Raw genomic sequence first — 15,770 nt, 5'->3', positions numbered from 1 at the left:
AAGTTTCTGATAGGTTGTCGTTCACCTGTCAAAAATAAATTCCTAACAAAACCAACTAACAATGTAGTAGGGTAAGTAGGGTCGAAACCACAGAGAGATGGTTATTCAATCTAACTTCTAAGGTATGGAGAAACTAAACTATGTCACGAAATTGGGATAGAAAAATAGTCTAAATTAAAATAGAAATAAAACAATTAATAAAAAGACCTAGGGTTATGGTTCACCATGTTTATAGCTCTAAATCTATCAAATATCAATAACAATTCAATCAATCAATTATCTAGAGCAATTGCTAAGCCTACGATCGGGTCTTAATGCTCTCAATTCAACATATGCAGTACGGTCGCTAACATAATCAGAATTGCTAATTGTAGGGAAGCATCTAAAAGTAAGATCTTTTGATTCAAACTCTTATAACATGAATTAATCAAACAATTGATCAGGTTGCAAGATTAACAATAAAACACTATCAATTAGAGAAATTAATAATCAAAATATTAAAAACATCAATTAAGATTCATTGTATAAACATGGATTCCCAAACCCTAGAAATAAACTACTCTAGCATGAAATAAATAATAAAAACTAAATCTAATGAAGAAAGCATAATAAAAATAAAGAAATAAAATTACCTCTATAAATTAAAGTAAGAAATTCAAGAACAAATCCATGGAGGAATCCATGGACATGAAAAACTAGGGCTAGGAAGAAAACTAAAACGAACGTAAAATAAAAGGTATAAAAAGGCATAAGGGAAAAATAATATCCCTTAAGTATTTATAATATCCTAAAACTAATCTAAAGATAATTAAAATAAAGATAAAAGATAAGAAAAATAAATTAATAAAAGTGATCCAATGGTTGATTGATTGAAAGAATCGTAGTCGATGAAGACTTGTGAAGACGTGAAGGTGAAGCCCAAAGACGAGGCATGTTGCTGCTGCACATGCTCGAACCAGCGGGCGCTGGGTACCCAGCAGGCTGACCAGCAGCTCCTCCATATGTTGCTCGTCGAGCTGCGGGCGCTGGTTGTCCGCTGGTTAGCAGGGTCTTCTTTCAGGAGCTATATGTCACGTTTTAGGAAGCTTATAGGGGCGTGTGACCTATCGTTGGAAATCTCTTCAAGTCTAGTTTCCAACGCAATTTGAATCGCTTCAATCAAATATGTAGAAATCAAGTTATGATCAAACGAGTGAGCAAAGGTCTATATTGACCCTTTGCAAACCATCGTTTTTCTTCGTTTCTAACTCAAATTCAATTCCGAAAAGTGCATAACGACCCTTGTGGATGCTATATTCATTCCTCATGCATATAAATCTCAAAATCAACATCCATGAACATGGGATCTTCAATTAATAAACTCAATTCATCGGCTTCCATCTAATTATCATCCGAATCAACTCCAAACACTTCGAAAGCGTCTAAATGATCACTGAAATCACCTGGAACATTAAGAAAAACACAAACGGAGCGTAATAGATTACAAAACAAACAACTTATGCATTTACAACCTAAAAAGCGACAAAAAGACCTAAAAAGCAACTATAAACTTAGCATAAATGTGCCTACAAATCCTATATAAATGTGATTTATCAGTTTCGAAGACAAAAGTCAAAGTATTGATAGGGACGGAGAATGATTCAGAACGTTCTGCGGTCCTAAATCATTCTTGTAACGTCGATACCTGCAAACTAGCGTTAGTTAAAACAGATAAGAGAGTTAAGAAACGCGTATCTTGTACCGTCAAGCACACGTCTCTGGAGTAACTGATTTGTTGCTGCATTTGTCGTTGTGACAACCTTCCACAAGCTAGGGAACGCCATCTTGCTATGTTGATGTTGATATGTCCACGCGTCTTTGAACAAAGAGCTCTGAATGATATGCCCACGCGTATCTGAGCAAAGAGCTTCTTTTGTTTGACGATCTTCCTCAAGCTAGGGGATACCGCCTAAAGACTGCTACGCGCTGTAACTGCCTCCAATTAATACTATCGAAGATTTCTTCGCCTGAAACGACCTTCAGTTGTTGCGATAATATTTCGAAGAAAATTACCGAAGATCAATGCTTGTCGATCCTTGATGCTGCTTGAATTTTGCTGTTGATGCTTTGGGTGATGACAATCCTCTTTTCTTTGGGAATAGTTGCCAACACAACTCTTGTATGATGTATGACAATCCGATTTAGGGAAATTTGTCAATGCCACGTAACAATCCATCCTTGGAAATGTTGATACGATGAAGCGACAATCTGTATCTCGAAAAATTTGCCAAAATCCAAATTTGGGAAAAGTTGCCAATGCTTCGTAACAATCTGTCATAAGAACTTTGCTACGAACGACAATCCACATCTTGGAATATAACTCTTGAAAGCAATCCACATTGGAAATTTGTCAATGCTATGCGACAATCCTTTTAGGAAAATATTGCCACTATTGACAATCTGCATCGCGGAACATTTGCGAAAAAGAGCCGATCGACAATCCACTTCGGGAAAATTTGCCACTTACTGAAATGAATGACAATCCACGTTGAGAAACCTTTGCCGAAATTTATGATGAGTAGAGACCTACGATAATCCTTTAGGAAATTTTGCCATCGGGAACTATGTGTATGACAATCTAATCTCAGAAAACTTGCCAGAGATGACAATCCGAACTTGGAAAAATTTGCCAAATAGAGAAGGAGCACGACAATCCACGCTTGGAAACTTTGCCAGAGATGACAATCCAATCTTGGAAAAATTGTCGTTGAAGAAGATGCGCAACAATCCATATTTGGAAATATTGTCAGTTGGGGATGACAATCCAATCTTGGAAAAATTGTCGTATAAGTGCTTGATTTTGAACCGATGCCTTGGTTCTTGTAATGAGCCAATTCTTAGGCGCTTAAGCTAAGTGAGACGATCTTCATCAGGTCAATCACTTACTGCGATTGTAATCGAGCCGACTATTAATCATGTCAATTTGCTTATAGGGGCTAACTGGCGTACCAAGGAACCCGAAGTTGTTGTAAGAGGTCCGCATAATCTAATATGGGGGCCACGCATCGTGTCACCGTACTGGCGCCTGTTGGAAGACTCTGGCGCCACAGTTTTCTTCTGTCGCCAGGCGACAGCTTTGTCGTCTGGCTCTGGATTCGGGTCATCCTTATTTTGCCTTTCCTGCTGCTGTTCGTTGCTCGGTTTCACTTCGAACTTTGAACTTGGTCGTTTCCTTTCAACTAAATCTGCTCAAATCTTTTGTAAACTAAATCTCTTCATCTCTATGTAATTTTGCTCAAACTCCTCTCATCTTGGAAGAATTACATGTATCATATTCGCCGTTTTTAAAAAAAAATCGGAGAATGTCCTCGCTTGCTGTGCATTTATATTTTTTACTATAGGACTTTGCTCATCTTTCTTTAGGGTTAACCTAAGACTTAGTGTTACTTGACTCATTGACTTGACATGACTCAAGGTATGACGACTCACTTCATGTGACTTATGTGTGCGGAGTGTTAACTCGATATGATAACACGACATGACTCAATGTATACATGACTCGTGTGTGCATTATAATGTGATTATGCGACTCGAAAATGCAAAAAAGAAAAAATTTTCCGTCATTTTTGTGGAGGGTACCGACTTTCTCCCGAATAAGAAACACGCGAAAAAAGAAAGAAGTGAAGTTTTTGAAGGTGTATGTTGAATGAGCTTAATCCGTTAACGTTGTCTCTCACATTACAAGGATTGTAATATCTTAGACTATCCTAGTTGACTCGATAATGAAAAGTATTTAGGTGACTTAGGCGCGGAGGCTAAGTACTTCATACTTTGTGATGCAATGATGATTGATGTTGATATGACAAGGCATGCTTCAGCGTTATGTTAAGATTTCATGACAAAGGGTTCCTAAAGGAAGTATATTTGGTCATGTATCTGTGATGTGTGTGAAAGTGACACTAAAGTTAGGCCGCAAAGGCTAAGTGTATGGAAAATATTTTGAAAAGAGTCAAATAGTGGTGACTCTTAGGCTTGGTAGGCTAATAATGTAAGGATCAAGCCCCCAAGTCTATCTCTAAGTGAATAAGGATGAGCATAGGAGATCCCTTGATATGATCATTTATGAAAGTAGATATGAATGAATGAATTTTTATTACGGCCGCACCTCGATGTGAGGTTGCCTACGTATCCGTTAGGAATCAGGCCGAACGTTGCTCTAGCCGAACCTCGCACAAGTGTGTATACCTCAAAAAGGTCTTTTTAAGGGTTGTAACGTGGTTAGGCTAAAGGTTTTAAGAAGAAGGGGATAAAGGCTCAAGACACTCGATAAGCCCCCAAGGTGCGCAACCTTGCTTTTGAATCTTTATATTTTTATGCTTGAGGTTTCTCACTTTTGAGCTCTTTTTTCTTTTGCTTTAGCATTTATTTTATTTTTATAAGTGTAGGCAATCGCGATCATGCGGTCTATCACTCACTTGACATTCATGTTTCTCAGGCATGATACAGAGCACCCGATAAGAAACGCAATCTGAGACGTGTTCATATTAAAGACATGTTCATGTCAAAGACATTGGAACACTTGCCCTTTTGTACACTTTTATTGTTTTTTCTATTTTATTTATTTTGATCTTTTGAATTTTTGAGCTCTATGTAAAACCACTTAAGCTTTCATATTTAGAATTTGCATAAGTTTCACACCATCCCATCCCCAGGTTAGGTAGATGTGGGTTGAAGAAAGAAAGGTCTATCGTTAGACGAGGCACAAAGTGGTTTATCAAAAAAGGATGTATATTTGAAGGGTAAAATATGATATGATATGGATACAAAAGGTGCCTCAAATCACTGGTATACCTTGTGCTTAATTCGGGTTTTTTTTATATTTTTTTTTTTGAGGGAAATGCACTGATCATATGCAAGAAAATAAATGCTCATTTTTATTAAAGGGAAAAAGAAAAAACTTACAAAATAAATCTAAGGGAAAAGAAAGGTGCCTATGCTAAACTTATTGGGGAAATGAAGAATGAAAAATAAATAGAAAAAGAGGTCGTGAAATCTTGTTGTTGACGCTCGTCTCTTGTCTTGTGTCGTTTGCTTCATCATCACCCAGTCTTCTCGCTAGCTAGAGGCAATGGGATCTTGTTTGCTTCTATGAGATCTTGAATGAGATTATGAAACATGTAGCATTCATCAGTGGTATGACCATTTCCTTGATGGTACTTGCAATAGGAATTGGGATCCCATCTTGAAGATCGCTTTTCTGGCGTTGGATCCTCGGTAGGGCCAATAGGTTTGATTAATCCTCGATCGTAGAGACGATCAAAAGCAACATCATAGGTCATTCCAATGGGTGTGAACTCTCTCCTGGGTTTCTTTTTATATCCTTGATTATCCATAGCTAAGACACCGTTATGGTCAAAGGTACTAACATTGTTACTAAAGTGGGCGTTTTCGGAAGAAGAAGGATTGTCGTTCTTCTTTCTTTTCCAGCCACTGTGGTTACTATTGTTAGTAGCTTTTTTCTTTGCGAGGTCATCTTCGATCCCAATACCGATATCATAGACGGCCTTAAAAGTATTCAAATTATGTTGATATTTTAAATGCTTCGAATACTTCTCTTGGAGATTCTTGATAAACATCCTCACAGATTCTTTTTCGGAGGGCACCTCGATCATCTTAGCGGAAGTTTCCCTCCACTTATTAAAGAAAGAAGTAAAGCCTTCATTCTCTTTTTGTCTTAGCATCTCAAGTTGTCTATAATTAGTTTTGACTTGAATATTACATTTATATCTATCAATGAAAGCGTTTACAATAGCATCCCAAGTAGAAGTTTTCTCTTTATCAAGAGAAAAGAACCATTGTTGACAAACGGTTTCAAGAGATAAGGAAAATAGAGAATGAAATACTTTCCTATCAATCCCTTTAATGTTCATTATAGTTTCAAAGGCTCTTAAGTGGAAATAAGGATTATCTGTTGCCTTGAACTTAGGGATGTCAATGGCATTGAACTTCTGCGGAAGAAGCTCCTTGTCCACCGAGATCCCTTGTGAACTAATGCCCTGGAACTTATAGCCATTGGATATTTTGCTCAAGCTTTCTTGCATGAGCTCCATTTGTTGTTGTTTCACAGGGTCATTGATTTGGAGTGTTAAAGTCTTCAACACCTCAGTCACGTCTGCCATTTGCTTCTTAAGCTCATTGACTTCTTCTTGACTTGCCATTATCTTCTTAGCTTTCCGTTTCTGACTCACTGGTTTATCAAAAGGTTAAACTTGAATGAAGGTGTTGTCCTTGATTAATCGCCCTTCTCTCCTTGACCAAGTACTGTGGAAAGGGAAATTAGGGATATTCATTGTTAATTATTTGACTCAAACTCTATTCAACACGCAATAGATGGAAGGAGGTTGGAAGAATAAATATTGTGATATGGGGAAAACACGTAGAGAATGGAAAGATGATGTAGATGGAGAGATATGAAAGAATTAGGAATAGAATGTACCCCCAACTTAAATGACGGAATAAACCGACTCATGCATGAACCTGAGACATGGTCATGGTGACTATATAAAGTGTGGTCTAACACTAGTGAGTGTATGTGACATGTTAAGATTCTCGTGTAAGACCATGCGGCTAGACTATGTGACTAGACTCGATTAAGGACTTAACAAAGGTATTGTTAATGACAAAATAATCGAACTAATTAGCAAACTGTTTAATTAGACTCATGGTGATAACTCTAGTAAAATGCTGAACTATCGCCAAAGCAACAGGACTGTCGCCGCACTCTGCAGTGCAGCGCCAGACGACAGAGGTGTCACTCAGCGTTGCACAGCAGCGTGTGGCGCTGCAGCCCAAATCGTGGTGCCATTATTGGAGCATTAATCTGGGACTGCTTTCAGTATTTTTACTCCACGGGACATGCCTAAAGTCGTACTAAGTCAATTCAGGCTAAATTATTAGACTTTAATTATTCAAATAATTAATTAATTATGCAAAGTCCTTTTAGTCATTAATCAGTTTATTTAGACTTAAACATGAGTCAAACAAACGGTTAAGAAAAAACACATAGAACATGCACAACAAATAATGCACAATTAGTAAAGTAGGCATAATATGATGCAATGAGTTTACAACCTAACCATGGCTCTAGTTCTCTAACGTTCGGGATATGGGTTAGTCAAAGAGGGTCCATGGTTATGAGTCCGGATGCACCGCGCGGAAGCCTTACCTTTTGAAGGGTTGGCGTGAGTGGATGGGACCCCGCGAGTTAAAAACTCGCTTCCATGGTTTGGTGAACTCAACATTCTCGGATGTACCCTTTGTTGCACTGAGCGTTCAATCAGGTAGATGGAGCATGAATTCCCATAGGGTTATGTCCATATGTAGAACACGTATGGGTTTCAGAAAAGTGAGAAAAACTCAACCAGGAAGTAGAATCGAGCAAACAATGCTAGAACTGGTCAAAATTAGAACTTATATTTCTGGCTCGGTAGTGGAAGAACGCAACGCCAGCCAACAGAGTCCGTCGCCGCAATATAGCTCTGTCGCCTGGCGACAGAGCCATATCATCGGCGACAGGCTCTGTTTTCTAAACGCCAGTTCCTACATGCCTCAGTAGCTTTCTGTGTTCGATAAAATTTTCCAGTTTTTCGCAGCATTATTTCGATCCTAGTTGTGAAAGATATTCCTCAAATTTCCTACGTGTAAAAATCATATGTTTTTAACTCATTAAGGATGGTCTTTCCAATGAGATCTTTTCTATGCATATGATAATAAGGTTAATCAAAATTACGCACATGATATACTTAGAACGTTTCGAGTCTCATCCACTCATTCTAAATCATTGCCGAAATAAATTTCAAGGGAATATTTAAAGCATTTCCCCAAACTTGCACCGTCCAAAGGGAAGGAAGCTAGAGCAAAAGAGTCGCCAACAAGTTTTAGGAACTTGTAAACCGTTCACAGGGTGAAGGTTACACCCCTTAACGATCTAGGAGATCGTTAACTCCAATAGGTCTGGAACCATGACTGAAAGTTCGGGGGATGAAGGTACAAATCCAACCTAAAAGAGATTGAACCTGCCCTAATAATATGCCTCTACTTTATTCTTCTCGTATTCATGTACGCTTTCTGACTAACATGCAATCATTAGGTTTGCCCTAAACATGTTTATCTATGTTGGTTGAATATTAATGCACAAATAAAACTATTATTGGCGATCACTTGAATTATAATCAAATTAACCCTAAACAAGATTATTAATTATATATCTTATTAAGCGTGATTACAAGTACCAATTCCCTTTAAACATGCATAAAAGGCGTGATCAAGCAACAACAATAAATAATATAATCAAGCAACATTATAATAATAATAGTATTCATAGCAATAATTAACATAATCATAATAATGTTAAAGCATAATATTAATAACAAGATCCGAGGCATGATACTAACAAGATTAATAACAAACCCTAGCATGTCACTAAACAATAAAAATTAAGGCTTTAGCCCTAACATGATACTAACATGATATTAGGAAAGAAGATAGGAAGCATTCTTTTAATCATACTTGATATTAGGAATTTTTAGTTGTTACCCTAAACATGATACTGGGAATCAAAATAACAATCTAAGCATAACTTCTATATCATAATATTAATAAAACAATTAAAGCACTTACTTGGATGCCTTGTACCTCTTCCTAATAACAAAATACACATGTTAGTAACTTCAAGGAAAATATGAAATCAAAGAATTAAATTAAATAATTGAAATGGAGATTAGGGACCAAACCCTCATAAAGCGTAGGCAACTTCGAATTATGCTAAGTTTGTCTAGATCTTGTGAATGCGGAATTTTGTATTTGAGAAAAGGTAGTTTAGAAAAGAGAGAGAGAGTAATCAAGAATTTCTTGATGAGAGTTGGTGAGAATTAGATGAGAAGAATTGATGATTAAAAACGGTGGTTTTAGGAGGCTATTTATAGAGAAAATCAGCCGGATCTAAAAAAAACGAATCAGAGTTTCGAAAAGAATGAAACACGACACTGTCACCAAACACGCGCTTGTCACCAGACGCCAGGTCTGTCGCCAAACGACAGACGTGTCGTACGGCGCTGTAATCAATCTTTCCACGCGTTTTTATATTTTGATAAAAATTTAAGCGTACGAGAGGGTAAAACTGTAATTTCCTTAAAAACACTTCTTTTATTCTAATTAAAACTCTTAAAATTCAATTTATCAATGCTAATTAAATTGGGATTCAAAAGAACCTTCTAGAAGATTCTAGAAGACTATAATCAATCCTAATCGCATTAAGAATGATAAATCAATAATAGGCCCTCCTCTAGATCATTGGGCCGCATATAAAAATCAAACCCGGCCCAATTCAGTAATTTGGCCACTTTCTTAAAATAAGTTTTCAAAAACAGAGAGAAAGAAAAGAATTAAAAACTAACCGCAACACTAGACTTTCCACACTTTCACTTCATTCGATTATGATTCGACATGAAAGGTATTCATCACCGGGTTTGGTTTTGCGGAGACACAAATGGGTGTCTACAAGTATTTTAAAAGAAAGGAATTTCTAGGGTGTTACAATATGGAATGACAAAACAAAAAACATTACAAGTGTTACTCCAAGGCTAGGGGTGTCCATTCGGTTTTCGGTTTGGATTTAGCTCAAATTCAATCCGATCCGAAATAAATTTCGGTTTTTAATTTCCAAATCCAATCCGATCCGAATTATTTATCAAATCCAATCCGATCCGATCCAAATTATAATTCGGTTATTTGCATCCGATTCGAAAATCCGAATTAAATACGTTGATAATTTTTTTGTGTCTAATACGATTATAAAAATAAATCGCAATAATAAAATTTCAGCTCTTGAAAGTATAGTAGTACATGATTTATACAAGTATTGAAAACATAGGTTTACATGATTACTACTATTATAATCATAAACATAGTTTAACATGACTAATATTAACAATATTTTTTTGTAAAATAACGCTTTTATAATTCGATTATTTCGGTTTTTTGGATCCGAACAAGGTCAATCCGACCCGATCCAAAAAGCAGATTTTTCAAAAAAAAAAAAAAATCAACCATCCAATCCGATTTAAAGTTTGGATCCGATCCAAATTGATAATTCGGTTTGGATTGGATTGGATTTCGGTTTTTATCTGAACAATGGACATCCCTATCCAAGGCCATCTTCAAAGCTAGTATCCTTCAACAACAATTCTAAAAACCAAGTCCAGCTATCCTTATTTTCAACTTCCACAGTGGCCCAGACAACTGGGAATATATTATTATTCCCATCCTTACTCACTGCAATCAGAATATGGCTTGGAAAAGCACCCTTTAGTGGCAGCCATCAACACCAAGAAATGGCCTATAACCCCTTTTATATCCCACTTTATAAGCTTCCAAGTAAACATACATTCTTTGAAATTAAAGGGGAGGTCTCTCAATTCCTTCAATGAAAACTATGTCACTTGAACTAGGGTTGTATATCAAGATTGCATACCCATAGTAAAAAATCATGGCATACTCTTCTGATGCATCTCCATACAATATCAATTTTGCTCTAGCCCTAACATACCAAGCCTTGTAATAATTGATATGTATGCCCAAATCTTTGTACACCCTATCCCTAAATATAACCAACTTCCATGTGGGATTTGACCTCCAATCATCCAAGTATTTCAATGCAAGTCACTCTGAGTTCACTTTTGAATTTGAATGAAAAAACCCACAAGTAAGTTTCAGGTTCATGGTTTTCATTTGAAGAGTGGATTCACCTTTCAACTGTCTTAAATATATCCTAAAATTGCACTTATTTTCATCATGACACTTACGCTCCTTTAATTTCCCATGTTTCTTATCCCATGGATAGTTACACCTATTCCTACAATATGCAGTCACTTTTTTTCTACTGTTATGCAACAAATAATAATCATAATTATTCTTAATATTATGATTCCTAATTTCATTTCTAACTGCATAAACATTTGGAAATTTCAAACCAACTGTGAAGTTAATTTTACTATTAAAATCTACCTCAGGGTTGAAGGTGGGGTATGGATCTACCTCATCATCAGATCCATGTAAGCTTCCTTGCTCCTCTGAATCATACTCAACCTCTTAAACATCACCAATGACCATATCTTCTTATGGCACACTATCTGCTTTACCTTTGGTGTCATCTTGTGGTGTGGGTTGAGATGTACCCTCTCCATTTGCCTTGGTTGCAACCCTTACAGCTCTTTCTTCCTCTCCATGTTCTTCACCATCATCTTCCTCACATGGATCAAAATCAACATTAAGGTTAAAGAACTCTGAATCACTTGACCACTGCCCTTCATCACTACAGTCAAAGGCACATCCTAACTTAAGAACCCTCTTTGCTTTCTTGTTGCCTTGCCCTTTCTTCCCCACCTGTACTCCCTTCCCTGTCTTCTTCTTCTTCTTCTTCTTCTTCTTCTTCTTCACATCAACACTCTTTCTTTTGGGTGTTCCTTTACTTAGAGGGGATACATATCTAGTTTTAGGGTTGTTATAGGGAGAGTTGTTGTTCTGAGATGATACATTGGGTTCATGGGTTGGTAAAGGATTACTTTGAGATGCTATGGGTTTAGGAGAGTAAGCAATGCACTGTAAAAGAGGGTTAGATGTCTGGACAGTAGTGTTGGTGGATGTATGAGACAGTAGTGGGCCCTGTCTAGCAACTGAAGTCATGTGCTCTTTAAACTCCTCTTTACTGACAACCACAACATCTATATCCACATTAGATTCACTCGCTTTGGCTGGAGATAACCTACAACTTCTTCTTATCTCAACACTCTCCTTTTTAATGGGTTTAAACTTCTTAGGAGGTGACTTTTTGGTGGGGCTAGATAGAATTGGGGCTGCTAGTCTAGGTGGAACATATATTGGATTTTTGGACCTAATATTATTGTTAGGTCTAAATTGTGGAGTATCAGGCTCAACTACAACCCATGTAATAACCCTGTCATTTAAATCCCTCCCATTAACCAAATTCATCTAGTCCTCTTCTGATTCCAGCTTCCTCCTCCCATTTGTCAAATTTCTTCCATGCAACCTTTACCATACGCTGAAGTTCATTGGCACTCTTTTAACAACCAAGTTATAAGCTTGTATCACTACTCTCCTTATATTGTTCACAGTTAACTCTTTCAACCAGAAACTTAACTTCATAAACATTCCTCCCCCAATGTAATAGTTTTACCCTTTTTATATTCAAACACACCCCCTACCCATACATTCATGTCAATATACTCAGGAACATGCCTAAAATTAAATAAGGTATAATCAGATTTCAATTCATTGTTTATTAGGCAGATTATTTCAACACATGCAAAGCAAAAACACATGCTCCCAGTGATAAAATACAATTTTATCAAAATCAAAGCAGAAACAACAACAATATTTAACTAATTACTCACATTGGGTACTCCAATTGCTTAAATACAAGTTGATTTACTTAATTTCTATTTTAGGGTTATGACATTTTAGATTAAAAAATTAGGGTTTAAATGAATTTTAATTTCGCAAACAAAAGCCCATAGATTTTAGTTATAATTGCATAATATACCTGATTTTAAGTGGAATTTGTCCTTTACCACCTGTCGTCATCTTCCCCTTCTCCATTAAAGCTCCACCTCTTTCCCAAAGTAGAAATGATAACTCCTAAAGTTAGGTTTTTTGGGTTGAAAGGTTGGACCACAGAAAAAGAAAAAGAAAACATGACGAAAATTGCGTAATTCAATGACCTAAGCTAGTTTACAGTGTGAGGTGAGAAATGGAGAATATTCTCTGTGAACAGCAGAGCAGGTAAATGAAGATAGAGATGAAAGAAAGAGTTAGGCGGGAAATTAATGAAGAGAAGGGGAGGTATTTGGGTCCGGATTAAATGAGGGGTAATAAGGTGATTTCAGATGGTCATATTGGAGGGAAAGGTAAAAAGTGGGCCCCCTCACCGGAGATTCTAGACGGAAATACTAATGTGGTAGTGCTATAACATTTTTGTGGTAGTTGTTTTAATTTTTTTTTAAAAGGTAGATGTTTTCAAAACAGAGGCTATAATTGGTAGTTGTTGACAAAATTTCCTTTCTATTATCATGCTTGTCAATGCATGGTTTTAACGATTAATATCTCTAATTATCAACATTGTAAAATTATAGAAGTGGCCTATTAATAAAATATACATTGAAATGATTCAAACAAGATCCCACATGAATATGTTTTATCGTATCCATAAACCACAAAAGAGAGTCAAAGCATGTTGTGTGAATACTGTAAAAGTCAAACGATGTTAATTTAAAAAAAAAAGGAAGTATGTGGTTATTTATTAAATTGTTTAATATAATTTTATACATGGTGGCCTCAAAAAAAAAAAAAAAAAAAAAAAAAAAAAAAAAAAAAAAAAAAAAAAAAAAACCCTTTTAAAATTATTATTGAACAGTCGTGCATCTATAACACGAGGTTAACCTAGTACTCCCTCTGTTTTTAAATACTTGCTTCATTTCTCCATGTGCAGAGTTTTAGTAGAAATTGGAGAAATTATTAAAATAAGGAGGTAGTGAGGTTGGTGGAAGGTAAACTGGAGGAGAGAGAATCAAAAGGTAATAAAATATAATTATATTGGGTCCCACTATTTGAGCAAATGAATTAAATATTGTAAAAGCTTTCCAAATAAGGAAATGGAACAAGTATTTAAAAACGATCGAAAATAGAAAGTGGAGCAAGTATTTAAAAACGGAGGGAATAGTGAATAAGGTGGTATGTTACAACAGGGTAGCTAGCGTACGACGCTACTACATGGTGCGTCACTCAAAGAAGCGGCAATTCATGCTAGATGGCTCGTATGACGCATGAACTGTGATGTTCCATACGAATTAATTTTCATCTTTCTCACTTCCTCCGTTCTTTTAATATTGCACCACTTGCCTTTTAGGAAAGTTTCACAAATATTACACCTTTTCATTTTAAGACAAAAGCTATCTCTGTTCACACACCAAATACCCAAAATACTCTTATTTTTCACACTTATTCTTTAGTTTATGTTTACAATTACATTATATGGCCACTTTTGTATTTTTATATTACCTTTCTCTATCTTTCTTTTTCTCACCACCAAAATTATTGTGCCCAACTTATGTGGTGTAATAATAAAAAATAAAATAAAAAATAGATTAACAGCGAAAGTATTAGTTTTTCTTATAATTTTTTTTTTTCATTTGAAACTCAAATTAATTATAATCAGTTCTTAAATATTATTGGAGTTCAAAAGTGTTTTATTGGGTCGATTTTGAATAATGGGCCAATGAAGGGTTTGAGCTTATTAAAAATAAGGCTTATATGTATACATATTTTTGCCTATACCCAAATGCAGGTAGCACTACCTGCACCCCCCTCTCTCCTTCTAATGACGTCTTTTAAGTTTTTAAGTTTGTAAGTTTCGGATCACTTAAAAAATGTTCATTTTTATATATGTAAATGTTCAATTTTGCATCATTAAATGTTCGTTCAATTTTGTTAATATGACGTACTATATTCAAATTGTTTTTTTTTTTTTAAATAATTTTTTTTATTAATTTGTCTTATTATTCAATTAATTTAATAGATTTTGTTTGAAAAAATATCTTTCCATAATAAAAGTAATTTAATTACAATTAAAATATTATTTTAAATTAATATGTACTCATTTTTTCTTAAGCATATAAAAGAGAACTTTTTTTTTTTTTAGCTTTTTTTAAATGTAGATATACTTAATTTAATAAATAATAATAAAAACTACAAGGGAAAGAAATTAAAAAATTAAACTTAAATAATGTACACATTACATATGTGCTTTACAAATTAAACATTGTCTTTTGATTTGATACATTTAGTATGAATAAAAGATACTACTGTATAGAATCATCCTCCTTGTCGTATGATGTTTTTGTGCTTTTCTTGATACATATTTTTTTCTCAATATATTCATTATCGTCTTCAACTTTTTATTTCATTATCCATCCTGTGTAATAAGAGATTTTTTTTTTCAGAGAATACGTCAGTAATAATAAACACACACTATAAACAAAACAAGATAATATAATAAGCATTTACAATTACAAATTTGAACACATTGCTAGAAAAAACATTATTTAGTATGAGAATGAACAAAAATTAAAATCTAAATGAACATCTTTCAACATAAAAGTGAACCAAGTATGAAAAGTCAAACAAACATCTTTTAATACGAGATTCAACAAATATTAAAATTTAATTGATTTTTTTTTCTGATAACAAACAAGTATTAAAATAAAAACAAATACTCCGTATCTGAACAAGTACTAAATTGCAAATGAATATCTTTCAATATGAAAATGAACATGTATCAAATTTCAAAAGAATATCCTATAATACATATATATGAGAATAAACATGTATCAAGTTTAATTAAAATTATATTAATACTAAAATGACCATAAATAAAAATAAATTCCATCTAAAATAAATAATTACGATAGATTTAATTTACTAGCCAAAATTCACCAAATAAGAGTTTTAATTAAAGTATTAAGTTATAATAATTAATAAGTGACGATTCAATTCCATTAATAAATTGATAATTTATCTTTATATTTGAATATTATTCCTTCTACAAATGAACATGAATTCCACTTAAATGAACATTTACTGTAGCTTAAATTTTCCATCTTAAATCCTCCAATAACCTTTTTAATTAAAGAATTAAGTAATATTACTTGATGATTGAC

This window comes from Chenopodium album, chromosome 7 (genome assembly GCF_948465745.1).
Source record: "Chenopodium album chromosome 7, dcCheAlbu1.1, whole genome shotgun sequence".
NCBI classification, from domain to species: Eukaryota; Viridiplantae; Streptophyta; class Magnoliopsida; order Caryophyllales; family Amaranthaceae; genus Chenopodium; species Chenopodium album.
The sequence above is the reverse complement of the archived record's forward strand: the minus strand, read 5'-3'. Positions refer to the sequence as shown.